An 11339-nucleotide genomic window follows, 5' to 3' on the forward strand; every position below is an offset into this window, starting at 1 on the left:
GGTCGCTACTGCTGTTGCGGGACAACCGACGGAGCACCACACGGTGGTTATTAGTCCTGTTATGGTCAATTCGGTGGTGGGCAAGCGACCCCAAAATAGGGATGATTTCCCTTATTGGCTTGCTGAGAAATAAGGTTTATCCGCGTACATCTCCTGTGGAGAAGCACAGGATCCTTACCATTGCTTTGCCTAAAGACTTAGTCCCAGATATGGTGGATTGCGAAAACTGGGGTAAGGTCTTTGCAGCGACATACGCGAAGTGCTTTGGCACTCCGTCTCTGTCGGTACTGCCCTCCGTGATTAAACGTGTTCAAGAGAATCATGGAGCGGAGGCTGCTATTGAATTGGGAATGCGGCTTGTCGGTGTGTTCGATGTGGTTGCTACCATGATTATGGGTAACCTCAAAGGAGATGCTATGCAATTCCAAGTGCTTAATAAATTAGACGCAGTGAACGAAGACGACAAGCCGAGGGAATTCGCGAAAATTATCGCAAACGCCTATAGACAGGTTGGTCGTAGCGCCTTAGGTGTTAAACCAACTGTGAAGAATCCTGATTCGATACAGCAGACGAAGGCAAACTCGTCTGGTAAGGACGATCGCCCTAATTTTCCAAAACAAAGTTGGAGGGCGAAAAAGCAGGAAAAGCAGCATTAGAAACAGGGGTCCCGTCCTGCTTCTCCAGTTCAGTCAAGTAGTGAGCGCACTTATGATCTGCGTGATCGTGCTACTATAAAGTCACCTGATCGATTTCAGGTTTCTGACCAACGTTCTCCTCGTTCTTTACAGGAACCATCGGCTTCACAGTCCGGTGGCGGAGGCGCTGGCAAAAGTCGGGGTACTTCAAAGCAACGTGAGCAGTCCCGACCGGCTGACGGCAAAGGCAAGCAAGAAGACTCTGCACGTCAACGACCCCCGTTTCAGAAGAAGAAAGTTGCTGCACTGACAGCGAGGTATGCCTCAGATGGTGCGGACGCAGCTTCAGAACCTAACATGGGCGCTAACGCTGCTGGACAGCGCGGCGGAAGTTACAGTAGTGCGACAAGCACTGCGTCCATATTTGGTGGCGACAGCAACTGATGTATTTGTGAATATTGAAACTGCTGACACTCGTGTGTCTCCTCCTGACAGACTATATAATATAATCCTACATATTGAGGGTGATATACAACGCACAATACAAGGGTTTTTTTGGGATAATCTGACCACTACCTATGATATTCTGTTGGCGGAGGCAGATTGGCCCCCGGCTTTCGTGTTAGCTGCTCCTAGAGGGGAGGAGGTAATCCTCCCGTCCTTTGCGCACACAGTGCCTAAGGTCATAGCTGATAAGTATGCCGGGGAATGGGCTCAGGTGCAAGCGCCTGCGTTGTATCGGACTCAAGTGGGCTGGGATAAATTGTCCCCTGGCCATGAGATTCCGTTGCGGACTACGCCCCAGCCACAACCCCAATACCCCATGCGTTTTGAAGCTAGATCTCACGTAGCGTCGATCCTTGAACAATTGGAATATCAGGGAGTAATCGAAACATGTGTGTCACCTATGAATAATCCCTTATTTACTGTGACGAAACCTGACGGGTCGTACCGCCTAGTTTTGGATTACCGGCACCTTAACTCTCATTGCCGGACCTGTGCAGTACAGAATACCCACAGTTCGGCTCTCGTCGATAGTCTTGTGAGAAAAAGGTTTAAAACCACACTTGACATTTCCAACGGCTTTTACAGCCATAACCTGTCCTCTCTTAGTAGTGAGTGGATGGCTTTCACCTCTGGCGGCAAACAAAAACAATTCAAAAGATTACCAATGGGCTATAAGAACAGCCCGGGAGTCTTTGCCGCTCGCGTGGTCTCCCTCTTAGAGGGTATAGACCCAGATGCGTACTCGTACGTGGATGACATTTATCTCACGGATGACGAGTTAGACCCGCATCTCCGACGCGTTGACCGCATTATTGTTTTGTTTGCAGACTTCGGGTACAAATTCAATTTTGCGAAGTCGCACATTGCAGAGTATACAGTGTTGTTCTTGGGGTACGAACTCAACCATGAAGGTCGAGGATTGGCTCCGCACTTTCTGGAGAAGTGCGCATGCCTCTGTGCTCCTACTTCACTAAAGAAATTACAATCCCTGCTGGGTTTTCTGAATTTCGGTCGAACTTACATCCCGGATTATGCCCAGCGTATCAAGCCGCTTTACGCCTTGGTACAACCTACTTTTTCCAAATCCTGTTGGCTGCCTGAGCATTCAGCTATCTTGCAGTTATTGCAAGCTGATCTTCTTGCTTCTAAGTACTTACTGACACGTGATAACCACACTAACCTGGTCATAAGAATTGTGCCCGGCGCAGTTGGTTTCACATACTTAACGTTCAATGAGGGCGACACCGTCCCCATTGCTTACAAATCTCACTTGTACACTTCAGCTGAACTGCGTTTTTCCGCTGTCGAGAAGGTTCTGACAGCGGTGCAGATGGCGATTCTGAAAGAACGAGCGCTGTCGCAAGGGAAACGCATGTTGGTGGTGACACCCTATCCTGCCTTGAGGCAGTGACAAAAGCGAGTGTACCAAATTCTAAAGCTTTGCATCCAAGGTGGATACAATGGGCCACTTCCTTGACATCGCCTGACGTCACTTTTATCTTTGACGCGGCACTTCAGACTCAGGAGTTTTTGCAGTATGAATTTGTTCATCCGGCTCCTCTGTCCTTGCGCCCGCTCGAGGATTACCATTGTGTCATATACACTCACGGGTCTGCGCAACCCGCAACTGGATCAAAGCACGCCTATTCAGCGGCTTGCGCAATAGTAGTCGGTACTTTCGTAAATGGTGAATTCCTGTCCGATGTCGTGCACACGCAGTCATTGGGTGATTGTACCGCTCAGTTGGCGGAGCTTTGTGCTCTGGTGCTTGCGCTGGAGTTTGCTGATCCCCGAGTCACTACTCTTGTTGTTAGTGACTCCTTTTACTGTGTTCAGTCTTACAACCACCATCTGCATTTTTGGTCTCAGAATGACTATCGTGATTCCAAGGGCAGCACTATTAAGCATAAACTGCTTTGGGTTCAAGTGGCAGATCTTAAAGACCGTCTGCCTCTCGTGAATGTAATTCACACTCTTGGTCACCAACGCGTTGGTGTCCATGCTGTCGGCAACAGCTTAGCTGACGAGGCAGCAAAAACAGCAGTGGCGACATACTTAGTAGCAGCAGTTACAAGATCCAAAAGTAAGATTGATGATGACATCTTGGCAGCTATTGCTGCTACAGAGCAGGGCACGAAGCCGCCGAAAGGTTTCCCTGCTCGTTACCATTATCACTTATGTCCTGATAAAGTCCCATTAGTGAGGATTAATGACGTTGGTGACAGATTGATTCCCAACGCGGACTACAGACCTTCTTTGATATTAGCGGCTCACGAGGGCATGGCGTCCGCGCATGCCGGCGTTGCGGCTACTGTATCTTTGCTACAACAACGTTACTGGTGGTGCGGTTTGTACAAACAAGCCAGAGCTTATGTTCTTAATTGTGACATTTGCCAGCAGATTAAACCTTCTTCTGCGGCACGCCCACCACAAACTCAGTTGTACATATCTAGTAAACCATTGGGTTGTGTTTATTTAGATCACTGCGGTCCTTTTACCTCTGATACTGCTTTCAAATACATCTTGGTTGCAGTGCATTCGTGCACACGTTTTCTGTGGGTATGGCCCCAAAGGAGTGCTGATTCTCGCACTGTCATAAAGGATTTGCGTGTCTTTGTTGGAAGATTTGCGTGTGGTACCTTTCATTCTGATCAGGGCCCGGCGTTCGCCTCTAAGGCGTACAAAGAAGCCATGAGAGTTTGGGGGTCCAAGTCAAGTATTCGTCTCCATACCGGCCTGAGGGCAATAGTGTGGTGGAGCGAATGAACCGTGACTCAAAGCAATCTTTGACAGCCCGAGTTTTGGGTACTGGCCGGAACTGGCTTGCCCACTTATATGACGTGCAACGTGCACTTAATAATCTCCCTAGAAGGTCTCTGGGTGGGCGGACCCCATACATGATGCTCATTGGTGTTCGAATGTTTGTTCCAGACCTTGATGGTCTAGACATGGCGGCGTCAGCCGCACCCTTTCACGTAGATGAACACTGTGCTGTATTGCAGACTCTACAAGAAGCCAGAAACAGTCTAGCGAAGGAACACGTACCCTCCTCATCTGAAGCTGATGTTCAGATTCCGGTAGTCGGCTGGCTACCCCGAGTTGGTGATCTGGTCCGTGAGAAGGTGGAGAACAAGAAGGAGTTCGGCCCCTCTTATCGTGCACCGGTTCCGGTGCTTGGAGTGCAGGGTACAAAAACTCTCATTTTACCTCCTCTTCCTGGTCGAAAGGATAACAGGTACATTTCGATTGACAATGTCAAACTACAACGAGTGGCCGATTCTTCTTAGTATGACTCCAGCGGTTTCCTGCCCTTCGATGCTGAGAAATTCGGTTGTGGCCCGAGCTTCTGACATAGTGCCTGATGTTGCCATCGAGATGCATGCCGTTACTGGTCCCTTGTTGCCACAAACACCTAGTGGCGTGCTTGAAGAAGTTGAGTATGCTTATCCTGCGGATGTTACCTTGCCTGTTTTACAATCCACCACAGTTGCCCTCTCACATGACTCTTTTGATTCTCATTCAATGACTTCCATTGCCCTGTCCAAAGTTTCGATTTTTGTGGCTTGGTTCAAAAGACATTTTTTAATACCACCTTGGACTTACATTTGGCTGGTGCTCATATGTGTTTTTTTGTTTATGTCCATTGGCTTTGTGTTAGTGTTTTTTAGACTTATCAATGGACACTACCTGAATGAACGGTCTACAATTCGACTAATTGATGGAACTTTGGCCCCCCACTCCTCGTCACACATAATGAAGAGGGACCAGACTTTTGTGAACATTACTGCCTGGCCTGTTTGTGATGGGATCGCTTGGGATGCCGTTAAATTTCAAATTCATGGCCCCACTGAAGTGATTAATGTGCCAAATGTATTTCGTGTTTCTATGGGTGATGTCGTGAAGCAGAACATTCACTCAGATGATTGGGATGTTCAAGCCATAGAAGCGCTGTTTTCTGATCTAAAATATCATGCTGCTTTTGATGCTGAGGATTTGTATTTAGATACTGCTAATTATGATGAACAATTTTGTTATCAACATTATGGCACTCATTTCCTGCACAAAGCGAATACGTTTAGAAATTTTGTAAATTATACACAATGGGAACACTGCCCCGCCCCTTGGATGGGCAGTTCTGCCAAGTTAGTGGAAAAATTCACTTATTTTTCTGACTTTAATGTGGCCCATCCGGCCTCCTTTTATTTTAAGGTTGCACCTGAGGCTGCTTCTAAAGTTAGACTGACACACACCAAATTGTTGTATTCCAAGTCCTTTATGAACGAGTTGGCAATTGGCGGGTATGATCTGTGGAAAGCTACAGTCGATCTTAAATCGGTTTGGGGCTCCAAACGATGGCAAGTACGGGGAACAGAGGCTTTGCATCGTGCCTGCCTCATCCCGAATCATATGTTATTTTTAAATTCCTCGATTTTTCAGACAACCTGTTTTGGATTGGCTACGTCTAAAAAGTTAAATTCTCCCTTCATGCCAGATCTGGGTGCTTATCCCAATTGGGGTAATCATACAGATCTATCACTTGACATGTTGCAGATGCAGGTTTTCAACACGTCCTTCAATATTTCTACATTGAATCCGAAGGGGTGGTTGGTGTGGCAAACGAGTTCGGACTCCTGTCAACATAGGTTTCTGGATTTGAAACAGGGGTATACACAGGTTCGTGTGGACCCCCGTTTTGAATCCTCTCACACAGTAACTACCTACTCAGTAGGGAAGTTATGCCAGTCTTGGCTGCAACATTCCACTTTAGCGTCTGTTAAACTACATTTAGCTCGATTAAATGGCAAAATAGATTTGAATGATTTTGTTAAGGGTCCTGCTGTTGGCAGACCCAAGCGATGGGTGTATGCTGTTTATAACGAAATTTGGAAGTTGTCCCAGATTGAGGCTGCTTCCAGATTGCGTGCAATTGATCAAGCCAATATGGAAAAAGTATTGGCTGTTATAGATAATAGCATTAACACCCTGTCTTCCAGAATCTATACTTTAGATAATATTGTTTCATCTGTAGTAGACATTGTGCAGGATGATTTGTCTGTATTGTATCATGGTCAGAACCAATTGCGGTCTATTATGCAGTTTGCATGGACATTGCAAACGTTGAAGGCAGGGAAAGTCCCTTGGGATTACATGAATACTTCATCTTTATTCCTTCCCTTTAACTTAACTGCGAAACAGCAATTCATGTCCATGAAAGATGCTACATATTCATTGCTGCACATTGAAAAATTAGAACCTTTGCCTTTCTCTGTTGCTGAATTGAATTATGCCGTGTGGCTAGTACATGGGTTGAACACTTTACCGTTTCCCCTGTTCAAGTTTAGTTTGTGCATGAAACATTATGCTTTGGGCAGGTACGAACAGTTGGGTACTGCCTTCCTGCATGAAGTCTGGTCGCTCCCTTTCACATACAGGTGTGTGAGGGACGGCAAGGAGGTTTACTTGAAAGGTGAAGAGTGCACTTCCGCACCGGATCACTCTGTTGTGTGTAGGCACGTTCAATTGCATGGTGCATGTAATGTCCATTCCCCTAATCTAGCTTGCGTCCTGAAAGGGATTCCGGTGCCTGTTATTACTCCATCTTTCACGCTGCTTGCTAATGGTAGTTATATGCTGTTAAATAATGAAGCTTGCTGTGGGATGCTGGTAGGAATTCCCTACATCGTGACTGTATCACAGAGGGTAGTTTGCTGTAATAACGTCCTTTTCCCACCCCCGCATGGCCAGCTGGATGTATCCATATGGCCTTCGATTCCAACCTTGAAAGCAGAGTTCAACAAGATGAGCAGAATAAGGGCTCTATTGTCTCAGAAAGAAGTCGCTTTAACTTCGTCCCGGGAAACATTTGTCCTTCACGTAGCTAACACGCGCACTGAGGTGCAAGCGCTTTTGAAGAGGTGGAGAACAAGAAGGAGTTTGGCCCCTCTTATCGTGCACCGGTTCCGGTGCTTGGAGTGCAGGGTACAAAAACTCTCATTTTACCTCCTCTTCCTGGTCGAAAGGATAACAGGTACATTTCGATTGACAATGTCAAACTACAACGAGTGGCCGATTCTTCTTAGTATGACTCCGGCGGTTTCCTGCCCTTCGATGCTGAGAAATTCGGTTGTGGCCCGAGCTTCTGACATAGTGCCTGATGTTGCCATCGAGATGCATGCCGTTACTGGTCCCTTGTTGCCACAAACACCTAGTGGCGTGCTTGAAGAAGTTGAGTATGCTTATCCTGCGGATGTTACCTTGCCTGTTTTACAATCCACCACAGTTGCCCTCTCACATGACTCTTTTGATTCTCATTCAATGACTTCCATTGCCCCGTCCAAAGTTTCGATTTTTGTGGCTTGGTTCAAAAGACATTTTTTAATACCACCTTGGACTTACATTTGGCTGGTGCTCATATGTGTTTTTTTGTTTATGTCCATTGGCTTTGTGTTAGTGTTTTTTAGACTTATCAATGGACACTACCTGAATGAACGGTCTACAATTCGACTAATTGATGGAACTTTGGCCCCCCACTCCTTGTCACACATAATGAAGAGGGACCAGACTTTTGTGAACATTACTGCCTGGCCTGTTTGTGATGGGATCGCTTGGGATGCCGTTAAATTTCAAATTCATGGCCCCACTGAAGTGATTAATGTGCCAAATGTATTTCGTGTTTCTATGGGTGATGTCGTGAAGCAGAACATTCACTCAGATGATTGGGATGTTCAAGCCATAGAAGCGCTGTTTTCTGATCTAAAATATCATGCTGCTTTTGATGCTGAGGATTTGTATTTAGATACTGCTAATTATGATGAACAATTTTGTTATCAACATTATGGCACTCATTTCCTGCACAAAGCGAATACGTTTAGAAATTTTGTAAATTATACACAATGGGAACACTGCCCCGCCCCTTGGATGGGCAGTTCTGCCAAGTTAGTGGAAAAATTCACTTATTTTTCTGACTTTAATGTGGCCCATCCGGCCTCCTTTTATTTTAAGGTTGCGCCTGAGGCTGCTTCTAAAGTTAGACTGACACACACCAAATTGTTGTATTCCAAGTCCTTTATGAACGAGTTGGCAATTGGCGGGTATGATCTGTGGAAAGCTACAGTCGATCTTAAATCGATTTGGGGCTCCAAACGATGGCAAGTACGGGGAACAGAGGCTTTGCATCGTGCCTGCCTCATCCCGAATCATATGTTATTTTTAAATTCCTCGATTTTTCAGACAACCTGTTTTGGATTGGCTACGTCTAAAAAGTTAAATTCTCCCTTCATGCCAGATCTGGGTGCTTATCCCAATTGGGGTAATCATACAGATCTATCACTTGACATGTTGCAGATGCAGGTTTTCAACACGTCCTTCAATATTTCTACATTGAATCCGAAGGGGTGGTTGGTGTGGCAAACGAGTTCGGACTCCTGTCAACATAGGTTTCTGGATTTGAAACAGGGGTATACACAGGTTCGTGTGGACCCCCGTTTTGAATCCTCTCACACAGTAACTACCTACTCAGTAGGGAAGTTATGCCAGTCTTGGCTGCAACATTCCACTTTAGCGTCTGTTAAACTACATTTAGCTCGATTAAATGGCAAAATAGATTTGAATGATTTTGTTAAGGGTCCTGCTGTTGGCAGACCCAAGCGATGGGTGTATGCTGTTTATAACGAAATTTGGAAGTTGTCCCAGATTGAGGCTGCTTCCAGATTGCGTGCAATTGATCAAGCCAATATGGAAAAAGTATTGGCTGTTATAGATAATAGCATTAACACCCTGTCTTCCAGAATCTATACTTTAGATAATATTGTTTCATCTGTAGTAGACATTGTGCAGGATGATTTGTCTGTATTGTATCATGGTCAGAACCAATTGCGGTCTATTATGCAGTTTGCATGGACATTGCAAACGTTGAAGGCAGGGAAAGTCCCTTGGGATTACATGAATACTTCATCTTTATTCCTTCCCTTTAACTTAACTGCGAAACAGCAATTCATGTCCATGAAAGATGCTACATATTCATTGCTGCACATTGAAAAATTAGAACCTTTGCCTTTCTCTGTTGCTGAATTGAATTATGCCGTGTGGCTAGTACATGGGTTGAACACTTTACCGTTTCCCCTGTTCAAGTTTAGTTTGTGCATGAAACATTATGCTTTGGGCAGGTACGAACAGTTGGGTACTGCCTTTCTGCATGAAGTCTGGCCGCTCCCTTTCACATACAGGTGTGTGAGGGACGGCAAGGAGGTTTACTTGAAAGGTGAAGAGTGCACTTCCGCACCGGATCACTCTGTTGTGTGTAGGCACGTTCAATTGCATGGTGCATGTAATGTCCATTCCCCTAATCTAGCTTGCGTCCTGAAAGGGATTCCGGTGCCTGTTATTACTCCATCTTTCACGCTGCTTGCTAATGGTAGTTATATGCTGTTAAATAATGAAGCTTGCTGTGGGATGCTGGTAGGAATTCCCTACATCGTGACTGTATCACAGAGGGTAGTTTGCTGTAATAACGTCCTTTTCCCACCCCCGCATGGCCAGCTGGATGTATCCATATGGCCTTCGATTCCAACCTTGAAAGCAGAGTTCAACAAGATGAGCAGAATAAGGGCTCTATTGTCTCAGAAAGAAGTCGCTTTAACTTCGTCCCGGGAAACATTTGTCCTTCACGTAGCTAACACGCGCACTGAGGTGCAAGCGCTTTTGAATACTTATCTCCCACTCCATTTTGGGACCTTGATTAATACTATCTTTAATGCCTCATCCACAAGTGGCATAGCTCATTTTTTTTAAATCGTGGGCTCCGGCCTCGTGACCTCTTTTCAAACTATTTTCGGAGTGATCCCGGCCTTTTTTCATTCTATTTTTTCCAGTGTCTTCGGAGGTCTGCCTTTACTTCTTGCCCTCGTGGCTGGAATACTATTGTTGATCTGTGCCTTGCGCTATGGATGCACAACTTGCGTGGCACGACAACATGTACCGGCTGCACCATCTTCGTAACCAGATGTTTGATTTCTATGATGCCTTACCGCTGGCGACTCTAAGCGCAGCCTATGGATTGTCCTTTCGGTTTGCCTACTTTATTTGTGTGCAGCCTGTCTTTCATTGCCTAGATTGTCCGTTCCAATGGGCTCTGGATTTGTGTCTGTCAAACCCGGTGTCTCCTGATCCGGATTATGTTCGGTTTATGAGCCCCTTAGTGGCCCACGAGTTGGACTGTTCTGGTGTCGGGATTATGGCCTGTGCTGCAGCGCATGGAGTTCTTGGTAATTGGGACATCGAAGCGGCGGCGATTGACTTCTTGACGAACAGTTACCTTGAGGTGCACCCCGGTTGTCCTCGCCAGGTGCTGGAGGCTCCGGTGGTTGAAGAACATGTCTGTTCTTTCCCCGTCCTGAACTGGATGGCAGATACTTTTGCGTAACGTTCCAATGATTTCCTGTTGGAAGCAGTAGCAACGTATTGTGCATACACTTTGATGGATTGACTTTTGAACTTCCTCTCGGTCCTCAGTCCATCATCGATTTTTAGTTAACTACATGGTTTTTTTTCTCTCTACGTTTTAACTTTTTCCATGGATTTTTTTCTTCGAACTTTTTCACTTCCCTTATATGGACTTATAGTTCATGCCCTTGGTTCCGTTCTATCTTGCTAGTGCGCCCCTAGTGGTTAGTGGTCCGATCATGGGGGGGTGTAGTAATGATCGTTATCTAGCTATGTACAACGCTAAGTTAGCATAACCGCGTTAGATGTTAGAAAGCCATCTTGCCGCTTTTGCTGCTTTTGCACCCGACACTGTAGTCACATGTTATTAGAATTGAGAAATGCTTATTCGACTTTGCTTCACATGAGAACTGTCTGTTGTTAACATCTTAAACAGTGAATAGCGACCTTGGTCTGTACACAGTGTAACAGAAACAGTCTGGATCGCTAGACGGTGCATGTTGTTGAGTTCAGGTTGATCGGCCCACTAGTTTAGCCATATCACGCACGCACCTGCAAATACCTGAAAGTCGAATGCTTTTAATATTGCAGTGTTGCATGTTTTTCAACACATTCGGAAGAAGAGCGTTCCTTGGAGCAGAGCATAGCTGATCCTGTGATGTGAATTCTCTGAGCTGATCTATACGGTATGGGGTTCCCCATTCAAGCCTAGAGACCTTTTATTAGTCTAATAATACTATTAGTGTGTTAGAGAAA

The 11339-nt window shown here is 45.7% G+C and overlaps 1 pseudogene; it reads left to right on the plus strand.

Annotated features, from left to right (window-relative positions):
* Nucleotides 1–9026: 9026 nt before the first annotated feature.
* On the plus strand, nt 9027–10139 carry LOC146858868 (uncharacterized; annotated as a pseudogene).
* The last annotated feature ends 1200 nt before the right edge of the window (nt 10140–11339 follow it).

Source organism: Triturus cristatus, chromosome 3_2, assembly GCF_964204655.1.
Source record: "Triturus cristatus chromosome 3_2, aTriCri1.1, whole genome shotgun sequence".
Lineage (NCBI taxonomy): Eukaryota > Metazoa > Chordata > Amphibia > Caudata > Salamandridae > Triturus > Triturus cristatus.